The sequence below is a fragment of the Peromyscus californicus genome, unplaced genomic scaffold, assembly GCF_007827085.1.
Source record: "Peromyscus californicus insignis strain IS unplaced genomic scaffold, ASM782708v3 Scaffold_20__1_contigs__length_68692818, whole genome shotgun sequence".
NCBI classification, from domain to species: domain Eukaryota; kingdom Metazoa; phylum Chordata; class Mammalia; order Rodentia; family Cricetidae; genus Peromyscus; species Peromyscus californicus.
The window spans coordinates 44,529,238-44,535,242 of NW_026294503.1; positions in this window are offsets into that span (position 1 = coordinate 44,529,238).

Consider the following 6,005-nt stretch of genomic DNA (forward strand, 5'->3'; position numbering starts at 1 on the left):
CCAAGTGTCATATCAGGCATTTCTCTCTTCTAGGGAGAACACTGACGCACAAAGAAGGTGACCAAGTTGTTTGAAATCACTGTATCTGTAATGAATTAAGGGTTTGAACTTGGGCTAAACTGTTTTCAGAAAGAGAACCTAAAGATGGATAGGGAATTACCTCTAAAGTGTCACTTTTTACACTTATTCTCACTTTCAATTCAAAAAGTGAGTGTTCCATGTATCATTTCTGCGCAAATCCTATAGTGAGAAGGACTTGTTATTTTCAGTCAGGTATCAAGGTATTCTGAAACTGACCTCTTCCTGGTCATAAGATGCTAAATATTAACCAAAGCAATAGAGTTAATACAAGTGACACCTCTGCTCACACCCTCAGACAAGTAGTGAGCAACCACCAATTGAATTCTGAATACCTGGAGATACTTTCAGAACCCACAAATAAGGTCTACAAGGCTGCCTCTCACTTCAGATGCCACTCAGGAGTCTCAACCACTGGAATTTCTGGCCTACCTACTCTATAAACATTCTCATGACCCTTCCTTGATCCAACTTAATCTGCTACAATAGGTCACTCAACCCAGGGATGCACTATACTTGCATTTACCAGTTTATTACAAAGAATAACATGAAGTGTACAGAAGAACAGTCAAATGAGAGAGACATACAGTAAAGTATGTAGGAAGGGGGCTTCCATATGCCCATTCTGGGTGAGACATCCTCAGAAACCTTCTTAGGGCTTGAGAATCGATTCAGTCACTGAATTGCTCACAGCATAAGTGAGGACCTGAGTTTGGCTCTCCAGCACCCACATAAAAAGCCAGGCAGGAGGGTATATGCCTTGTAATCTCAGGAGAAGCAGAGGCATGAAGATCCTTAGGGTTTCCTGGGCAGCTAGTTTGGTCAAATCAGTAAAATGAAAGACTCGTCTCAAAAAAATAAGACAGAGGGGCCTGGAGAGGTTGTCCAACAGTTAAGAGCACGATGCTCTTTCAGAGTTCTCAGCTCCCACATGGCACTCACAGCCACCTGCAACTCCAGTTCCAGAGGATCGGATGCCCTCTTTCAGCATCTGTGGGCACCAGGCATGCATGTGGTGCACATACAATAAACAGGCAAAACAGTCATATACATAAAATAAAAATAAATCTTTTTAACAGTGGCATGATGATCCATGCCTTCGGGAGACAGAGGCAGATGGATAGCTGTGAGTTGAGCATATGATGATGATGATATATACACACATATATACATATACATATATACACATATATACATATACATATATACATATGTGATGGAGATGGGACTGGTAAGATGGTTCATCTAGTAGAGGTGTGTGCTGTGAAAGCACAAAGACCTGAGTCTGATCACCAGAACCTATGTAAAGACGGAAGGAGGGAGCCACCTCCACAAAGGTGTCTTCAAAGTACCACGTGTGTGCATTGCATATGTGCCCACCACACATCACACACACAATAATGAGTAACTTTAAAAAGAAAAAAAAGGAAGAGTGGTTGAGGAGGCACCCAGTGTGAATTTCTGGCCTCCACACATGTAAGTACACATGTGCATGCATGCATAACACACACACACACACACACACACACACACACACACACACACACACAAAACCTTCATGTATCCGGTTCTCTGTTAGACTTTGTCCTTTAGAGGAAGGTTGTCATTTTTATTTTATTTTTGTGTATGGGTGTTTTGTCTGCATGTATGTTTTTGTACCACGGGGATGCCTGGTGCCCTAGAATGCCAGAACTGAGTTATAGATGATTATGAGCAACCCTGTGAGTACTGAGAATCAAACCCCTGCCCTCTGGAACAGCAGCCAGTGCTCTTAACCACTGAACCATCTCTCCAGTCCCCTTAGTTAGGGTTTCTATTGCTGTGAAGAGACAACATAACCATGGCAACTCTTTTTTTCTTTAAAGTCATCTTTTTTTATAATTTATTTATTTTTATTTTATGTACGTTGGTGTTTTTCCCTGCATATATGTCTGTGCGAGGGTGTCAGATCCCCTGGAACAGGAGTTATAGACAGTTGTGAGCTGCATGTGGCTGTTGGGAAGTGAACCCAGGTCCTCTGGAAGAGCAGCCAGTGCTCTTAACCCCTGAGCCATCTCTCCAGCCCCATGGCAACTCTTAAAGAGGAAAACATTTAATTGGAGTGGCTCACTTACTGTTTCAGAGGTTCAGCCCATTATAATCATGGTGGGGAACATGGCAGCATGCAGACATGGTGCTGGAGTAGTAGCTGAGAGTCCTACATCTTGCAGGCAACAGGAAGTCAACTGAGACACTGGGTGGTATCCTGAGTATAGGAAACCTCAAAGCCCGCTCCCACAGTGACACATTTCCTCCAACAAGGCCATACCCACTCCAACCAAGTCACACCTCCTAATAGTGCCACTCCTTATGAGATTATGGGGCCAATTACATTCAAACTACCACACCATGTTTCAGGGAGGGATTTTATGGAAGTTTCGTTACATAAGTATCATAGATGAAATCATTAGCCATGGGTGACCAACTCAAGCTGCAGTCTTTTCTTTCCCCAAAGAGTGGGTCATGGGACCAAACTCTCTTTTTAAATCTGTCTGTGAAAATTCTCTGTCCAGCTGACTTGCTGGTATGCAGAAAGAAAATGTCACTCTGGAGACTCCAATAGTTTAAGGAACTATTTAATAGGAGATAGACTAAGACCTACCACACCTTTCTTATTGCCCAATCGCTAGTGAAGAAAAAAATGCCTTGATATTTGGGTTTTCTAAGAAATCAAAATTTCATTTATTTATTTATTTAGGTTTTTTGATAGTGAGTTTCTCTGTGTAGCCTTGGCTTTCCTAGAACTCACTCTGTAGGCCAGGCTGGCTTCGAACTCACAGAGATCTGCCTGCCTCTGCCTCCAGAGTGCTGGGATTAAAGGCATGCACCACCACTGCCCGACAAAATTTTAATATTTTAACTACATCATGGGATCAGATAAAAGAGTATATAGGTTGAGTAATGAGCAATTTACCCAGGAAAAAAGGGGGGCATCAAAATAACTTATCAGAACTCCTTCAGTAAAGTGGCAGGATACAAGATCAACTCAAAAAAGTCAGTAGCCCTCCTATACACAAATGATAAAAGGGTTGAGAAAGAAATCAGAGAAACATCACCCTTTACAATAGCCACAAGTAATATAAAATATCTTGGGGTAACACTAACTAAACAAGTGAAGGACCTAGTTGATAAGAACTTTAAGTCTCTAAAGAAAGAAATTAAAGAAGATATCAGAAAATGGAAGGATCTCCCATGCTCATGGATAGGTAGGATTAACATAGTAAAAATGGCAATCTTGCCGGGCGGTGGTGGCGCACGCCTTTAATCCCAGCACTCGGGAGGCAGAGCCAGGAGGATCTCTATGAGTTCAAGGCCAGCCTGGACTACCAAGTGAGTTCCAGGAAAGGCGCAAAGCTACACAGAGAAACCCTGTCTCGAAAAATCCAAAAAAAAAAAAAAAAAAAAAAAAAATGGCAATCTTACCAAAAGCAATCTACAGATTCAATGCAATTCCCACCAAAATCCCAACACAATTCTTCACAGACTTGGAAAGAACAATATTCAACTTCAAATGGAAAAAAATATAAGGATAGTTAAAAGAATCCTGTATAATAAAGCAAACTCTGGAGGCATCACCATCCCTGACCTCAAGCTCTACTATAGAGCTATAGTAATAAAAACAGCTTGTTGCCAGGCGGTGGTGGCGCATGCCTTTAATCCCAGCACTCGGGAGGCAGAGCCAGGTGGATCTCTGTGAGTTCAAGGCCAGCCTGGGCTACCAAGTGAGTCCCAGGAAAGGCGCAAAGCTACACAGAGAAACCCTGTCTCGAAAAACCAAAAAAAAAAAACAGCTTGTTACTGGCATAAAAACTGACATACAGACCAATAGAATCGAATTGAAGACCCCGACATTAATCCATGCACATATGAACACCTGATTTTTGACAAAGAAGCCAAAACTATACAATGGAAAAAAGAAAGTATCTTCAACAAATGGTGCTGGCATAACTGGATGTCAAAATGTAAAAGATTACAAATAGGTCCATATCTGTCACCATGCACAAAACTCAAGTCCAAGTGGATCAAAGACCTGAACATAAATCCAGTTACACTGAACTTGATAGAAGAGAAAGTAGGAAGTACTCTTGAATACATTGGCACAGGAGATCACTTCCTAAATATAACACCAGCAGCACAGACACTGAGCACAACAATTAATAAATGGGACCTCTTGAAACTGAGAAGCTTTTGTAGGGCAAAAGACATGGTCAATAAGACAAAAAGACAGCCTACAGAATGGGAAAAGACCTCCACCAACCCCACATCTGACAGAGGACTGATCTCCAAAGTATATAAAGAACTCAAGAAACTAGACATCAAAACACTGAACAATCCAATTAAAACATGGGCTACAGAACTAAACAGAGAATTCTCAAAAGAAGAATCACAAATGGCTGAAAGACATTTAAGGAAATGTTGAAATCCTTAGTCATCAGAGAAATGCAAATCAAAAGAACTCTGAGATACCACCTTACATCTGTCAGAATGGCTATGATCAAAAACACTAATGACAGTCTATGTTGGAGAGGATGTGGAGCAAGGGGAACACTCCTCCACTGTTGGTGGGGGTGCAAACTTGTACAACCACTGTGGAAATCAGTATGGCGGTTTCTCAGGAAATTGGGCATATCACCAATGGATGCTCAATCATACCACAAAGATACATGCTCAACTATGTTCATAGCAGCACTGTTCGTAATAGCCAGAACCTGGAAACAACCTAGATGCCCATCAACTGAAGAATGGATTAAGAAAATGTAGTACATACACACAATGAAGTACTACTCAGCAGAGAAAAACAATGACAGCATGAAATTTGCAGGCAAATGGGTGGAACTAGAAAATATCATCCCAAGTGAGGTAGCCCAAACCCAGAAGGACAAACATGGTATGTACTCACTCATAAGTGGATACTGGATATAAAGCAAAGAACAATCAGACTGCAACCCACAGAACCAGGGAGGCTACATAGCAGGGGGGACCCTAGGATGACTGTGGCTTATAATAAGTTTTGGTTTTACTCAATCACTGGGCAAGCTTCAGTGAAACATTTCACTATTGGGATACGAATTTGTACTGCATCAAGCTGATAATAAAAAAATAAAATAATAAAAATAAAAAACCAAAATAACTTATCAGGCAGGAGATGTAGTTCAGTTGGTGAAGTGATTGCCCACTGAGCTCTGGGGTTCCACCTCCAGTACTGCTATTGGGACACACCTGCTTTCCCAGCACCTAGGAGGTGGAGACAGGAAAATCAGGGGTTCAAGGACATCTTCATCGACAGAATGAGTTTTAAAGCCAGCCTGGGTTGCCTGAGACTCAGGGGTTAAGAGCACTGACTGCTTTTCCAGAAGACCTGGGTTCAATTCCCCCGCACCCAAATGGAGGTTGTCAACCATCTGTAACTCTAGTCTCAAAGGGTTCCAGCACTCCACCTGGACTCCACAGGCACTGCATATAGGTGGTGCACAGGCAAACATTCATACCCATAAAATAAAAATAGCAGCCGGGCGGTGGTGGCGCACGCCTTTAATCCCAGCACTCGGGAGGCAGAGCCAGGCGGATCTCTGTGAGTTCGAGGCCAGCCTGGACTACCAAGTGAGTTCCAGGAAAGGCGCAAAGCTACACAGAGAAACCCTGTCTCGAAAAACCAAAAAAAAAAAAAAAAAAAAAAAAAATCTTAACCAACAACAACAAACCTAAGACCAGGTTTCCAGCAGTGTCTGTACAGAGTTTTAGCAGTATCTGGTTGAAAACGAGAACAAGTCTGCTGTCTCAGACTCCCCAAATTTACCCGACGGCTATTTTGAACTCTTTCTCTTGTTAACTACACCCTGTGTTCCGAACCCTAAATCTTCCGTACTTTCTCAGACTGTTGATGTTTT